The sequence below is a fragment of the Rattus norvegicus genome, chromosome 8 (genome assembly GCF_036323735.1).
Source record: "Rattus norvegicus strain BN/NHsdMcwi chromosome 8, GRCr8, whole genome shotgun sequence".
Classification (NCBI taxonomy): Eukaryota; Metazoa; Chordata; class Mammalia; order Rodentia; family Muridae; genus Rattus; species Rattus norvegicus.
This window is the reverse complement of record NC_086026.1, coordinates 38,234,750-38,251,961: the sequence shown is the minus strand read 5'-3', so window position 1 is coordinate 38,251,961 and position 17,212 is coordinate 38,234,750. Positions and strand designations below refer to the sequence as shown.

At 44.7% G+C, this 17,212-nt stretch overlaps 1 pseudogene; it reads left to right on the top strand.

The window, feature by feature from the left end:
• The first annotated feature begins 2,349 nt into the window (after positions 1-2,349).
• Prps1-ps1 (phosphoribosyl pyrophosphate synthetase 1, pseudogene 1) lies at positions 2,350-3,790 on the top strand (annotated as a pseudogene).
• The last annotated feature ends 13,422 nt before the right edge of the window (positions 3,791-17,212 follow it).

Below are 17,212 nucleotides of genomic sequence, written 5' to 3'. Positions count from 1 at the left end.
CGAGTACCCAGCAGAAACAACTCAGGTCTTGGGCCCTCTAAACTCCTGCAACTCAACCCCCAAAGCCCCTGAAAGACCCAGGTCTTGTGTGTTTAGCCTGGAATACGTGTGAAAATTAGGAAACTAGTAATGAGCTGGTGGGAGTATGTTTGGAGAGTAGGGATAGTAGATTACAGGTGAGGTGGGAGCAAGAGGAGGGGAATGTTGGGGACAGGAAGGTTCAAGCAGGTGGTGAAGTGGTGGGAATCGAGGAACAGGGGGGTAAGGGAAGACGTAGGCAAAATGAAGGGTTTGTGAAGAGGCTACCTGGAAATCTGTCATCCAACTGAAGCTGATAGTGGAACACGTGATATGAAAGACTTGGGGGTAGAGAATACTGGGAGGTAAGGTTTAAGTGAAGGTGACAGGTGAGTGAGGGAGGTAAAGGGTAGGGGGTGGATTAACCAATACTAAGGATATAGGAAGAAACCTTGTGAGACTCCACAGGTTCGCAAGCTGAACTATTTTTAAAGGAGTTTGAAGGGAGGTCTCACACACGTGTGAACAGTGCTGTCCCCAGAAGACATGGCTATTCAGTGAGAATCTCAGTACCATGCACAGGTTCTACCTGCTTGAGTTGTTGGCATTGCCTGTGTTTGCCCAGCATAACTACTGGCTAGTGAGGCTATTACTAAAGACATCACCCACTTCAAAGAAAAAAAAATCAATCTTGAACTGGCCAGGAAAACCCTCTCCTGGCTGGCCTGCTTTTATAGTGATGGACAGACAGACAGGCTTCATGGGAGAGGAAAGATGTCAGTGACTTTACCCAGCACTGGATCCTTCGAGCTATAACAATGACTTGTCAGTAGAGATGTTCTACTGGTTCAATGTGACATGACCGTTTATGGTGACAACCACCTGCTTTCTTGATGGATTTTGAGGCCCACTCCATGGGAGGGGATTCAGGCCTGATATTGCAAACATGGTTGAAATCTATGACTGGGGAAGTTACAGGTTCTAGGAGGGACATCTACTGGTGTTGTTTTGCTAAATGATAATGTTGTCACACCGTCTTCTGTCCATGGACTTGTACTGCTCTCAACCTTGGTGGGAGGGCGCTCTTAGTGCACAGGATAGGGGTTAGTGTAGAGACTCTTAACTGTTCAGTGTCGAGACTAAGCTATTTCAAGTACTCAGCCATAGATGGAACAACCCTATCAGCTCTGCTCCCTGCAGGCTCAGAGAATGTCTAGGGAAAGAGAGCAGAAAGAAAGTAAAGGATGGAGGCTTAGGAGGAGTGCTGAGACAGGCTCGCCTCTGCACACAGCATGGCTACTCCATGAACTCACAGCTGAGGTGACTCCCCACACAAGACCTCCACAAGATCAAAGGAGCTAAAACGTCCATTGTGGGGGTGACTGGATAAATGGCTCAGCAGTTACCATCACTGGCTGCTATCTCAGAGGACCTGGGTTCAATCCCCAGCCCCTACATGGCAGCTCACCGCCATCGGTAACTTCCTTCTACGGGGTCAGATACTCTTTGTGGGCAGGCATCAGGCGTGTGCCAGGTTACCTGCATGCAAAATGTCCAAGTAAAATTAAAATAAATGAATAGGGGTTGGTGAGATGGCTCAGTGGTTAAGAAGACCTGAAGAAGACCTTAAGAAGTTCCTAGCACATGGGATGAAAGGCTCACAACCACCTGCAACTCTAGCTCCAGGGGACCTGACACCCTCTTCTGGCTGTCACAGGTACACACACACACACACACACACACACACACACACACACACACACACTTTTAAAAATCTAAATAGATTTTAAAAAAAAAAAGACATGAAGTTTGAAGGAAGGTGTTAGGGGAGAGGGGGCTGGAGGAACAGAGGGTGGATATGCCCAATGCATACATATGCACATTATATATGTGTATGAAATTTAAAGAAAAAAACAAAAAACCTTTTACAAGTCTCTCCTGCTGTACAGAGGGAGGCACACCAGAACTTCTTATTGCCGTTGTTTGTACCCACTCACCAGCTCACCATCCCTCCTCATCCCTTCCTGGACCCCACTCTATCAGCCACCTGAACCACCATTCACCTCTCAGCCTCTATAAGGTGAACGTTTTTAGGTGTCACACAAGAGTGGGCATCATAGCCTTTCACCATAAGCATCGCTTAACGCAGTGACCCAGGGTTTAGATGACAGGTCGTCATTCTTTCAGGGTGAATAGCATCTCCCTGTGTATAATCTACCACCTTTTCTCTATCCATTCATCAGCTTATGTGTAGTCACAGAATGGGAGAAAACAGAGTAGACATCTGACAAGGAATTGTTAATCCTGAGATTCGAGGGAGAAAAATCCATTTCACTAATTCAGGCCAAATTTGAAGCAAGCCCAAATCTTAAAAAAAAAACAAAAACAAAAAAACAAAAAAACCACCAAGAGATGGACTTTGGTCAAGACCACCCCCTGGAAATTCCAGCAGAGTGGCCTTGAGACACGTGTTGTGGAGGCTTTCATGGACAAAACTCATAGGCCACCGTACTTTCCCATGAGGCTTTGTTACTTTTTTAAGAACTACAACTCCCAGCAGTCCAGAAAGTTGTCGGGTTCTTTGGTGAGGCTTACAGGTTAATTTGGGGGAATTGCAGAATTAATGTCTTGAATATAAAGAATTGTACATACACGATATTAGAAAAATAAATGATGGGTGCTCTGGGAGGGAATGTAAGATGGCGGAACAGCAACGCGGTACTGTGGCAGCAGCGGCAGCAGTGGCGGTGACCACTGAGCATGTTTGGCTCAAGATGCCGAATATCAAAATCTTCAGTGGGAACTCCCACCAGAACTTAAACCAGAAAATTGCTGACCGCCTGGGCCTGGAGCTGGGCAAGGTAGTGACTAAGAAATTCAGCAACCAGGAGACCTGTGTGGAAATTGAGGAAAGCGTTCGTGGAGAAGACATCTACATTGTTCAGAGTGGGTGTGGTGAGAAAAATGACAATCTGATGGGGCTTTTGATCAAAATAAATGCTTACAAGATTGCTTCAGCCAGCCGGACTACTGCAGTCATCCCACCCTTCCCTTATGCTCGCCAAGGTAAGAAGGCTAAGAGTTGGGCTCCCATCTCAGCTAAGCTATGCAAATATGCTATCTGTAGCAGGTGTGGATCGTATCATCACCATGGATCTACATGCATCTCAAATGCAGGGTTTCTTTGATAGAGCAGTGGACAATTTACATGCAGAGCCAGGTGTCCTAAAGTGGATACAGGAGAACATATCTGAGTGGAAAAACTGTACTCTTGTCTCATCTGACGCTGGTGGAGCCAAGAGAGTGACCTCCATGGCAGACCGACTGAATGTGGATTTTGCTTTGATTCACAAGGAACGGAAGAAGGCCAAGGAGGTGGACCGCACAGTTCTGGTAGGAGATGTGAAGGATCGTGTGGCTATGCTTGTGGATGACCTGGCTGACACTTGTGGTACAACCTGTCATGCTGCTGACAAACTTCTGTCAGCTGGAGCTACCAGAGTTTATACTATCTTGACGCTCGGAATCTTTTCTGGCCCAGCCATTTCTCTCATCAACAGTGAATGCTTTGTAGCAGTAGTAGTTCGCAGTACCTCAGGAGGACAGGATGGAACGTTGCTCCAAACGGCAGGTGACTGGCATCTCTATGATCCTTGCAGAAGCCATCAGGAGAACCCACAACCGATAATCTGTCTCCTACCTGGTCAGCCATGCCCCTCTATAATATTATAGCTTCTGAAGCATTTAGAAAATAAAACCACCCCCACCCCTTTGTTTTTCTTGGTATTGGTGAGCTCAGCAGAAGACCCAGCCTGCTCCATAATAGCTTTGTACATCCCACATTAGCTATATTAAAATTTGTCCTACATTGGATAAAGACGGATGGCTAGTAACTGCTAGGATGCCCTACCTGCATTGTTTTATCCCGTCTTTCTTGTTTATTTTGTGAACCTTGCAGCTTTAAGTTGAGTTCGGCTGTTGAAAGATGTATAGACTGTTAAGAGAGTATTCCGTAAGGTCCTTAGGACGGGATTGACAGAGCTCATACTCCATTGCATGTGAATGCTTTGGGGGTTTCCTCATTCAGAATAACAGTCACAAAGTCAGCCCATGTGCGATACATTTTCAGAGGTCTATGCTACACTGTAGCAAGAACCCTGAGCATCCTTAAACATAGTTCAGTTGTTGAGTGCCCTGTAAGGCAGGGGCAGGTAGCGCAATACAGTAATAAATTTGGGGGAGGAAGAAGCCTGATCCATAGCCATTTGTTTAACTTATAGCTTGGATCCTCTACAGCTGTTCCTTTCCAGTTGGCTTCACCTTCAGCCGTCTTCTCTTTTCCTGGTCAAATAACTTGGACTTGGTGATCATTGTAACAAAATCTTCTGTAAGACAGACTTGCTTCTTGCTATGTAACTGCTAACATTCACATCAGGTAACAGCACAATCTTCCTTAGCCTCTGAGTGGTGGGTTTTAGGTGGTGTCGTAGTGCCTTTTGATTAATTTAAGTATTTAATTTTCATCTTCCTTGGATCCATTTGGCCTCTCTCTTTTTTTTCCCCTGGAGCTGAGGACTGAACCCAGGGCCTTGCGCTTGCTAGGCAAGCGCTCTACCACTGAGCTAAATCCCCAACCCCCCCCCATTTGTCCTGTCAATTGAACATTTTCTGCTAAACAATTTGATCTTATTGTCCTGTGTAGAAGAAACTTAATAAAATATCTGTCATGTGAGCAAAAAGAAAAAGAAATGACAGATAGATAGAGTGATGATAGATGGATCGATGGATGGATAGACAGACAGATACAGTCTGATAGTATAACAAAGTAGATCATAAATAGATGTTTCTCAAAAGAAGGCATACAGATGGCAAACAGATATGTGGAAAAAAACGTTCAACATCATCAATCATCAGAGTTGTGTAAATCATAGTGAGATAACACCTGGCTCCCATAAGTCACTATCAGTGTGGAGATGCCTTAACGAATTAGACATAGGAACATTTTTCCATTTGTTTTGTTTTGGTTTGGGTTGGGTTGGGTTGGGTTGGGTTGGGTTGGGTTGGGTTGGGTTGGGTTTGGGCTACTGGGATTTTCTGTGTAACAGAGTCCTGGCTGTCCTGGACTTGATTTGTAGACCAGGCTGGCCTCGAACTCACAGAGATCTGCCTTTAATCTCAGTGCTGGGATTAAAGACGTGCACGACTCTGCTCAGCTTTGATTGTAGCAACTTCATAAAGATGCCGGCTGAGGCAGATCTCTGTATGAGTTCAAAGCCAGCAATCTACATAGCAAGTTCCAGGCCAGCCAGGGCTATAGAAGGGGACTCTGCCTCAAGAAGCAAACAGCAACTGCAAAGCTGCCGATTTGCTGGCTCCGTGACATAAGAACCTTCCCAAGTATGAACCGCACTGTTGGGAAATTCAGACTGCAGTAGGTCCGTATTCTGAAATCTGGCTAACATTACACCACTAGACTATAGGGATGAAACTGCATCAGAATGTGCAGTATTCAGAGACGTGGAAATGTAATCAAAACCGGAATCTGCAGGGGACATAAACACAGGTTCCAAGCAGCACACCAGGTACTAGGAAGGATTTCACAAGGGCTGGACTGAGATTCAGAACTGGACTCCTTTTGAAGAATTTCCCAGGGGTGTGGCCACCAGCATAGGCAACTGGGTCTGAGAGCACCTCCCACTGACCAGACCTGCTTCTATAATCAAGGCTCCCAAAGGAAAGCCTGCAGGCAGGAATAGCATTTGCAGCACAGCTCGTGAAGAACCACCCTGACCAGCATTTATGATCCAATATCACAAAGGAACATCCAGGGCTATGATAGGCATCTGGGATCCTGGCAAGTGTTCTGCTGTGAGAGGAGTACTGAGTAGGCTGTAGTACCAAACATCGAGCTAGCAGAGGAGGAGGAGGATGCCTAAACCCTACCACTACCCAGTCCCTCTTGAACATAGCAAACCACTCCCGCTGAAAGAAAAACAACTTTTCTTTTTAATTCAGGGTGTGGGAGTGTGGCATGTTTTCGTGAGTGAGGTGCTTGCTGTATAAGCATGAGAGCCTGTGTTTGGATTTCTAGAACTCTACAAGGGCAGGAATGTAGACTTACCTGCCTCTGAGTCCAGAACTGAGTTATATCTGCCTGAGAGGCTTGGGCTGCTCAGTCTAGCTGAAATGGAGAGCTTTCTGTTCAATAAGAGGACTCTCTTCCTCTGTCTCCCCTCTCCTCCCTCTCTCTCAATCTCTCCTCTCTCTCTCAACCACTCTCTCTTCTCCTCTTTCTGTCTTCTCATCTCTCCTTCCTTTCCCCTTTCTTTCTTCTCTTTCCTCTCTCTTTCTCTTTCTACCCCTCTCTCTCCTCCCACCCCTCTCTCTCCTCTTAATATCTCTCCTCTATATTTCCTTTCTGTCTCCCATCTCTCTCATTTCTCCATTCTTCCCCCCTTCTCTTTCTCAATCTCTCATTTTCTCATAAGAAATTAATAAAAAGGTACAAATGGAACATTCAAGGTCTATGGGACATTATGAAAAACCAAATCTGTAAGCCATGGGCATAAGTGGAGAATTATGTCATAGAAAACATTTTCAACAAAATCATAGCAGATAATTGTCCAAATATAGGTTTTTTAAAGATTTATTCATTTATTATATATAAGTACACTGTAGCTGTCTTCAGACACACCAGAAGAGGGCATCGGATCTCTTTACAGATGGTTGTGAGCGCACCATGTGGTTGCTGGGAATTGAACTCAGGATCTCTGGAAGAGTAGTCGGGTACTCTTAACAACTGAGCCATCTCTCCAGCCCCCAAATATAGGTTTTAAGATGGCCATCCAGATACAGAAAGAATATGGGACACCAAAGAAATAAGACCAGAAAATAACATCCCTGGCCCATAGTATAGTTAAACAAAGAAAGTACATAGAAAGCTGCAAGAGAAACCATCAACTCACATATAAAGACAGACCCATCCGGTTTCTTGGCATATGCTTTAAAACCCAAGGGGGCTAAGAGTGCTACATTTCAAGTTCTGCAAGATGACAGGTGCCAGTCACAACTACTTTACCCAGCAAAACTATGTCATAATTTGAGCAGAAAGAGAACATTCCCATAATATAAACAGGCTGAGAAAATCCCTGACAACTAAACAACAAGCTCTAAAGAACACAGAAGCAGCCTTGAAGCTAACAGAAAAGAAGGACATGTTCAATTGAAAAGAAGAAAGAAACTCAGCCGGGTAAGAGTGGCACATGCCTTTAATCCCAGCACCGTGAAGGCAGAGACAGGTGGATCTCTGTGAGTTTGAGGCCAGCCTGGTCTACAGTGTGAGTTCTAGGACAGGTGGGACTACACAGAGAAACCCTGCCTCAAAACAAGAAGGAGAAGGAAGAGGAGGAGGAGGAATGGGGAGGAGGAGGAGGGGGGGAGGAGGGGGAGGAGGAGAGAAAAAAAGAAAGCTCCAACTAAAATATTTCAGGCCCAGATGAATTAATTCTAAATTCTACTATGGTCACATTAGACCACAAAACAGAAGAAGAAGGAAGGATACCAAACCTTTTTTATGAAGCTAGTTCTGCTCTGATGCCAAAGTGGATAAAGATATAACAAAGACATTTATACAGTGAACCCAGGGGCAAACATTCTCAATAAAACACTGAGTTCACCTCCACAGGGGAAACGTGAAGATACTGAGATGGGAAATCACACACCAGGAAGCCTTCCGTGCTTCTAGCTTGGAAGAGTTAATATTGTGGAAATGGCTACATTAGAAAGGTTACCTACGGGCTGGAGAGATGGCTCAGTGGTTAAGAGCACTGACTGCTCTTCCAGAGGTCCTGAGTTCAAATCCCAGCAACCACATGGTGGCTCACAACCGTCTGTAATGAGATCTGATGCCCTCTTCTGGCCTGTAGTTGCATACATGCAGGCAGAAAGCTGTATGATGTATACATAATAAATAAATAAATGTTAAAAAAAAAAAAAAAGAAAGGTTACCTACAGGTTCAATTTAACCCCCTAAACCTTCCAGTGATATTCGTTACAGAACTAACTAGAAAAGACAATCCAAAAAATATATCTGGAACCTCAAAGACCATGAACAGCCAAAGCAAGCCTCAGCAGAGAAAACATTGCTAAAGCTATCGGAGGTTAAACTTCAGAGTCATGGTGACGAAAACAGCCAGATGACGGCACAGTGACAGACATGTCAACCAGCCAACTAGAATAGAGGACCCAGACACAAACCCTCAAAGCTAGAGCCACCTGCCTTTTGACACACACTTTATAAATACATACTGAAGAAAAGACAGTCTCTTCAACAAATGGGGGGGGATGGGGGGATGGCGCACTAGATACACAGGCTTAGCTCTCACCTTCCACCAAAAAAAAAAAAGAAAGAAAGAAAGAAAAAAGAAAGAAAGAAAAAGAAAGAAAAGAAAAGAAAAAAAGAGGCTCAAAGACTTTAATGTAAAACCTGAAGCTCTAAACCGTTGGAAGAGTGAAGAAAACACCTGGAGATGCAGGCGTAGGAAAAGGCGTTCTCAGTAGATCTTCCAGCCTCAGGAAACCGACCATCAAATGGGAAGTGTGACTTCCTACTTGGGTGAAGAGATGCCTTACAGAAGGAGAGAGAAAACTGCCCATCTGATGAAGGATTAATTCCTGGAATGTACGAAGAATTCAAAAATCTAAACAAGAAACCGAACAACCGAATCAATCCATACACTAAATGAGCAGACAGCTCTCTGAAAATAAAATACAAATGGCCAAAAGTAAAAACAAAAACAGAGGAAAATGTCCAAGTTCACTAGTCATCAGGAAAGTGGACCCTTCGGTGAGGTTCCGCCTTACCCGAGTCAGAATGAGAACCATTAAGAAACAAATAATAAAATGCTAGTGGGGATTTAGACAATAGAGAACCCTTGCTATACGCCCCTGGTGAGAATATAAACAAGTCCAACTCACGTCCTACCTGACTCTGTATGGACGATCGGTGGTGATGAGGTCCGCGCGTCTGTACCGTCGTGATTGGGGGTGGTAATTAGATTATCTGTTATAAACAGTATTGTGGTTTTAAAATTTCTGTAGAGTTACTAAATCCGGCTCTTCCTCTGAGAAGACTGTTCTCCATCCTTTTTATGTCTTACTAACTCGGAACCTTATATCCAACTCTAATGGGCTCTGCGGTGACGGCTGGCTCCACAGCTGTCCAGATCACTGCAGTTCTGAGCCACGGACCTGAAGCAAAGGGTCACTGTGCTTGCTTTCCATGATGCAGCCACAAGAGGGGGCTCTGTGTCAGCTCTGCAGGAATTGCGGTCGCTGTATAGCCTCGCCAGGTAAATCCGTGATGTCATGAACCCAATTTAAAAAGATCAAGAGGCAGGCAAAAGTGCAAGAAAAACACGGTTTGGACAGAAAAGCATTATGAAAACTGACCGAGAAATGACACAGACTTTACAATTAGCAGGTTAGAATTAGGAGACAAGGTCATTACAACAGTCATTATATGCTCTATATTGAAGAAGAGAAAGGACTACAGCTGAATATATGGAAGACGGTTTTCAAAATAAATCAAGGGCTAAGGATGTCGGTCAGCTTTGTGCAGAAGCCTGCGAGTGGAGTTTCAAGCATGAGGAGCAGAAAAAGAGAAGTAGGGAGGGGAAAGGGGAGGGAGGAGGAAAAGGAGGAGGAGGAGAATGGAGGAGGGGGAAGGAAGAGGAGGGAGGAAGAGGGAGAAGGAGGAGAAGGAAGGAAAGGAGAGAAAAGAAGGAGGAGATAGGAGAGGGAGGGGAAGAAGGGGGAGAAGGAAGAAAGGAAGGTGAGGAGGAAATAATCTTGCATTGGCCCATGCAGGATGCGTGTACATGCATGATGTATGTATATACATGACATATGTACAGGACTACTCCTGTAGTCTTGGCTACTCAGGAGGCCAAAGCAGGAATATCAGGAGTTTATACCCATATTGGATAACAAGAGGGGGTTGGGAATTTGGCTCAGTGGTAGAGCGCTTGCCTAGGAGGCGCAAGGCCCTGGGTTCGGTCCCCAGCTCCAAAAAAAAAAAAAAAAAAAAAAGAATGGCCATGGTAGGATAACAAGAGTCCATCTTTAAATGAATGAATGAATGAATCAACTGCCTAAATTGAACTTTCGAGACTAAACCCACAATGTCGAAAAGAAAAAATACACTACAATCATGAAGATACAATGAATGAGATAAACAGAGTAGAAACTGAAGGGACGAAATGATGGACTTGAAAAGAGAGGAATGTGAAGCTCACAGATTGAAACACAGAAAAATGCTGAGAACAAATAGTGTTAGCACACTGGGAACAACTTCAGTAACTCTAACATATGGAGAACTAAAAATGCTTCTAAATGTTAAAAACAAAAAAATAAAGTGGGGCTAGGGAGATGGTCCAGTGGTTAAGAGCATTGACTGCTCTTCTAGAGGTCCTGAGTTCAAATCCCAGCAGCCACATGGTGGCTCACAACCATCTGCAATGGGATCTGATGCCCTCTTCTGGTGTGTCTGAAGACAGCTACAGTGTATGTATATATAATATATAAATAAATCTTTTTAAAAAATAAAGAGAAAAAGACCTCTAAACTGTCAGACCATGAAAATATTTAATCGGTTTATTGAAGGGAAAACAAAACAAAAAACCTCTACATAGCACCAACTTGTAAATCTTTGTGAGTTCTTTAGATGCAATCAATCTAGCAAGCTGCTTCTAGGTTTTGCTATGTATCCCTTGGCTGGCCTTGAACTTGCCATCTCCCGCCCTATTCTCCTGAGAGTCCGAGTTACAGGTTTGAGCCACCAGACTCCACCAGTATTTTTTTAATCATGTAAAATTAGTCCCTACACAGAGGTGTTCCTTCCAAAAATGTAAGGGTCATCCCAGAATGGGAATTCTGGGATATAAATATAAATTGTTATACCCCCCAAATTAAGAAAACTTATCTAACTTTATGATTGCAATTTTTCTTCATGTGTCTTCCAATAAAAACGCTAAAACAAGAACAGCGACTCCTGAGAAGAGATTGGAAATGTTGACCAGACAGAATGCTGCTTGCAAGCATGATAGAACATCAGAGTCTGGATTTACCTTTCCCACTTTCAAAACTAAAAGCCGAGCAAGGTAAATGGCACTGGGCCACGCCAATGCAGAACAGTGATCACTGAGAGGAAGAAACAAATGACCTGGACAACACCAGAGCCAACTCACTGCCTGGAGAACTTCCAGCGGACTGCCATTAAAAAAAAAAAAAGGAATCAAATGTAGCCAAACAGACTCCCCAAAGGCAAAGTTCAGGCTCCAGCAGAGCAAGGGAAGTAAGCCAAGTATCAAAGGAGAGAAGTCTCTTGGGACCGCAGGAAGGTCCCCCCACCCCCAGCCCTTGGCTGAGCACTGTGATGTGCACCAAGAAGCCACAAACCTGAAGGGAACCGGGAAGGGATGGGCAAAGCTGTCTCAGTTCACACAGGGCCAGAAACAGGATTCTCACAAGCTAAACTGCCAGACTCTCCTGTCCAGTGGTTCTTGGCAAACCTCCATCTCCAAAAATATTTACACTATGATTCCTAACAGTAGCAAAACAACAGTTACAAAGTACCAATGAAAATAATTCTATGGTTGGGGGTGGACACAAAATGAGGAACCGTTTTAAAATGAGGAATGTTTTAAAGCATTAGGAAGGTTGGGAAACATTGTTCTGTGTGTGTGAGGTGTTGGTGCAGTCCTCCAAGCGTGTCCCCTCCACATGGCTAAGTTAGCCCTTGAGGATAAGTTGCCTCAGATCTACCCTATTCAGGGATAAAAGCAAGCCTCAAAAATCCCAGACTGCAGCCATCGGACGGCAGGTGCATTCCCATTCTCCCAGAATATCAGGGTGTCACGTAGCTGCACCCCCCACAAACCCCTATAGAGAGGTTTTGAGACAGACCAAGTCACATAGAGCAGTACCCCAAGCCCCTCCTCCACAGGTTACATAGGCCGAAGACAAAACCCCAAACCCCTCTTCCACAGGTGAGGATGTGACCACAGGTCTCGTAGGCTCAAGACAGATCAGTCATAGAAACAGGACCACGCCCCCGAATATGTAGATGAGGTCTTCCCAGGCTCTCAGGCCAAATCAATAGGAAGTACCTGCTGTCAGACACCGACCCATCCAAAAAGCTGTTTAACTGTCATGTTCAGAATTAAAGGTGTGAAGGAATCATTCCACCGTCTGAGAGCTTCTGTCATAAGAGCTGTAACACCGCCGCTTGGGGAAGAGATCTGCTCTGCCCAAAATCGCCGCCAGAAGCTCCCCTGCACCCCTCGCCCCCCCCCCCCCCCCCAGCAATCCAAGCAGCAGCGGCGCAAGAGATTGGCAGCTGGGGGCGACAAAAGCTGTCCCCGTCCCGGCCCTGGTTCTTTCTCCACCTCACCTGAACCCACACACCTAACTGGGCCAGAGGTCACCGTGAAGAGCCCCACCCATCCCCATCGCCAGAGTCCTACAGGAGAGGTGCTGTGGAAGAGCGTGACTTCCACAAGATGTTTGAAAAATTCTCGAGATGTAACAAAAGACTCAGACAGTTCCTAAAACCATCTTTTACATGAAGGAAAAAGGGGTCTCTTCAGCTTTGATGTGTATTTTCTTACCTCGTGGCTCTTAAGCCCCACAGAGTTGGGAAAGCCTTCTTAGCTGATCCTACTTAAAAAATATTATTATTATTATTATTATTATTGTTGTTGTTGTTGTTGTTATTATTATTATTATTAATTTGTGCATTTGTGTACTTGCTTGTGTGGGTTTATGAGTGCATAAGTTTGTGGATCCAGAAGAAGGCATCACACTCCCTAGAACTGGAGTTCTAGACCAGTAACTGCTGGTAACTGGACCCACATCCTCCACAAGAACAGTAAGCACTCAGCCTCTGAGCCACCTCTCCAACCCCTGAGATTTTCCTACACTTTCCCTACTTAACAATGACCGTTGGTTGGTTTAGATGGTATGCTTAGCTACTGAGTCATCTCTCCGGCCCTGAGAAAGACAGTTAAATGGTGGACTGGGAAAATGGCTGGGCCACTGATGCTTGCCAGGCAAGCAAGAGGACGAGTTTGATCCAGCTCCTGCCTAAGAAAGCCAGGTGTGCACACTTGTAGAGTCAGCAATGGGAAGCTGGATCCAGACTGATGACTTGGGCTTGCTATCCATCTTAGCCTGCTCTGGACTGAGGTCCAGCACCTAAGGTTGACCTCTGGTCTAGACAGACAGACACACACACACACACACACACACACACACACACACACACACGTACCCTCACACACATGTATACATGCATACATGCATGCATACATACATATATTCACATATACATACATATATATAATACATACGTGCATACATACACAAAAGAGATAGAAATGAAGGTAGGGAGGGAAGAAAAGAGGAAGGACACAAGGGATGGAGGGAGGGGTGAAGGAAGGACAAATGAACGATGAGGCAGTAGAACAGGTCATAGAGTGAAATGCTCGCCTAGAAAGCATGAGGACCTGAGTTCACATCCCAGAATTCAAATTTAAAAAAAAAATTTAGATACAGTGACACACGCTCATCATACAGATGCTGGGAAATAGAGAGAGACAGATCCCTAGGATTCACTGGTCCTGCCCTACTAGGTGAGCTCTAGGTCAGTAAAAGACCTTGCCTTTAAAAAAAAAAAGAGAGAGAAAAGAAAAAGAAGAGTGGACAACACACAAGGAACACCTCCACATGCATGCATACACAGATGCAAGCGTGCCAACTGCACATAAACATGTGTAAGTACATACGGTCAGATGCAAGAGAGGGTTGGGCATGGTGGCACATTCCTTTAATCCCTGCACTCAGGAGGCAGAGGCCAGCTTGGTCTACAGAGTGAACTCCAGGACAGCCAGGGCTACCAGAGAAACCAAAAAAAAAAAAAAAAAAAAGTTCTAGTTTTTCAAATTCATTGAAAGTTGTTAATCAGAATGTATTAGACTAGGTTCTTGAGAGAAGCAAAATTAATGTTTTATATTACTGGTATACATATAGCATAAATACATTTATAATAAGCACATTATGTGTGGAGACCTGGGTATGGGGACTCAGGCCTGCCATCCTAGTCCTTGGGAGGCTGAGAGAGAAGGTGGAATTGGGCTATGTAACTATCTCAGGAATACATGCCCGAAACACTGACTTAACAATAGGTAAATAAGTGATTGAAAATGTGTGGAGAAGCAGAGAGAGAGATTTATCAGTCCGAGAAACTGATTTAGGCAGTCATAGAGTGGGAAGCACCATGACCTGCCATCTGCAAGCTAAAAATCCAGAAAAAGCGGGGCGTCTAATCTTGTCTGAGAGTCTGAGAGCCAGGGGAACCCATGGCAGAAGTCCTAATCTGAAAGGAAGGGGGGACAGAATGCCTCCTTCCTCTCACCTTTGTCCTATCCAAGTGCTTGCTCAACAGACTAAATGATGGACACTTTCATAAAGGTTTTACAGAGTCCACCGGTCCGGTTGCTAATCTCACCAGGAAGCGCTCACACCCAGAATGTTTCATGTTTAATTTAGCCTAGTCATGTCCACAGATAACGCCTCACAGGGCTGGGCAGAGGGCTCAATGGATCCCGCTGCCTAGACCTGAAGCCTGGAACTCTGATCACCAGAGCCCATATCAAAGCCAGGCACAGAGCTGTGTGCCTGTAATCCCAGGGCTGGGGTGGGGTGGGGGTGTTGGAGAGGCAGAGACAGGCAGATCCCCCCGAGACTGCTGGTCAACTAGCCTGGCTGAGTCCAGATTCAGTGAGAGATCTTGTGTCAAAAAAATAAGGGGAAGCAATGAAGGAAACTTCCGGACATTGACCTCTGGACCCCGTGTACATGCTGAGGGTGACTCACCTGCACATGTGTGCACACACACACACTGGGCACTGGGGCACACATGAATTAACCATCACAAACCCACTCGTTATCTTGGCATCTGTCAAAACATGCTGACAGCAAGCATAGAGTCCAAGAAAGGGAATAATGACCTTGGAACTCTACCCAACCTGCTACAGGTTGTGCTAACCTCTTCACTAGAATAAAGAAGCGAGCACTGGAACTTCAGTCCTTCTATCCTCCAGATTGGGAGCCCTGGGGATGTTCTTAAATTCCTCGGAGCCCATCATTTCCATGGTGGCCAGAGGGAGGGGGCCCCTGCCAGACAAGTTACACTTCCCCATGTTAAGACTTCTGTCTTGAGAGATTTGAGTAGGTTGGACCTTGTGTAAAAACTCTGAAAGTCTGCTCTGGGTCTAGAGATGTGTTCTGCTTGTCTGCGGAAAATGTCTTGACATGACAAAAATTACTGCTCAGGCTCTTGTGTCAGAAGTTGTAGCTCTGTTGGATACCGGACAGACAACAGGACATAAACATAACCAACAGGAGCAAATTGATAAAGAAAGCTAGTTGAATACTAATTTCGATTTAGGGTTAGTTTACAAGAGTTTGGTTGTAAATTCTTTAGAGAAGGCCAAAATGGAGGTGGCAAAAGCCTTAGACTTCTCTTGATCAGAGCATCACAGAAAGCTTAGCAGTTAGCAAAACAGTCTCCTTATCTTTGCCTAGAGATTCTGGTCTTGAGGGCTGGAGGAACGGCTCAGTGGTTCAGAGCACTGGCTCTTTTCCCAAGGTCACAGGTTCTGATCCTAGAACTCACCTGATGGTCCACAACCATCCAATTCCAGGGATCCAATGCCTTACTCTGACCTGTGAAGACACACAGTGGTACACAGATATACAAGCAGGCAAAACACCCATACACATTAAATAATAAGTAAGAATACATGATAAATAAATAAGTAAATATAAATAAATATTCTGGTCATGAGACAATTAGGGTCAATATGAACACCCACCAGAAGAAGGTTTGCATTGCCGATAATTTCTGTTTGGAGAGCACAGCTTGGTAATGTGTTCTTCTAAGCTTTGTAGTCTAGAAGGCTCAATGAACATAAATGCATTCGGTATCCAAAGAAGTCAGCAGCAATTAACACAGAGAACTAATTCTACTTTATTTTGCTCTTGCAGAAAAATGTAGAATTTTTGGCTTCTTAAAATAACAAGTCTACAACAGCAGCAAAAATAAAAACATTAGGTCTCTTTTATACTCTGTGTGTATGTGTGTGTGTGTGTGTGTGTGTGTGTGTGTGTGTGTGTGTGTGTGTGTGTGCATTAGTACCATGATGTGGAAGTCAGAGGACAGCTTGCAGAAGAAGTCAGTTCTCACCTTCCAACATGTGGATCCCATAGGTCGTACTATGCAGCTTGGTAGTAGGCACGTCCATCTGAAAGACCCCCGGAGTGGGGAGACCCTCACTCAAGTCTCGGGATGACTCGACCCCCCAAGAACTCACACAAGACCGTCCTTGTTGTAATCACATGAGGTTTATCGATAGCAACCAGTGCACTGGGGTCGAGACTTGTATCCCACGCAGGGGCAGTGGAGTTCAACCCTGAGAGGCTGGGAGAAGAGGTATTTAAAGGGAGAAACCACAACCCGAGGGGGAGGGATGGCGACATTGGAAAGTGTGTAGAATAACAGTGAAAAATCACAAGGAAAAACTCTCTGTTTTTTAAGATTGTTTCCTAGGAGAAGCTGTCTCCTACTTCTCAGATTGTTTAACTCCATAGTCCGCTAGTTCCTAGGAGAAGTTGCTTCCTGCTTCTCAAGATTGTTCTCTAAGATTTATGGTCAGCTAGTTTCTAGGAGAAAGCTGTTGAACTGGCCAATGTAATTACCCATTCTATAGCCCTAGGAGAGGCTTCTTGGAACATACAATTCTGGGGGCCTAACCTGTTTTTTGTTTTGTTTTTTTTGTTTGTTTGTTTGTTTTTTTTATTCTGCTCTAAACTTTGTGTCTAGGGGGGCAACTTTAAAACTTTTACCTTTCACATCCACTGAGTCATCTGACTGCCCCCGAACTTTAGACCGGTGATAGCAACTTCGAATAGATTCATTTTATGATGCACAAAGTGTATCTCACACATACAATAACAAAACGCTTGGTCAAAGCAAACAGATGTAGACCTGGGCTTTAGATACCAAGACTGCTCTGTGACTTTGTGTCTCTGTCTCTCTCTGTCTCTCTCTTGTTCTTCCTCCTCCCCTGCCCCT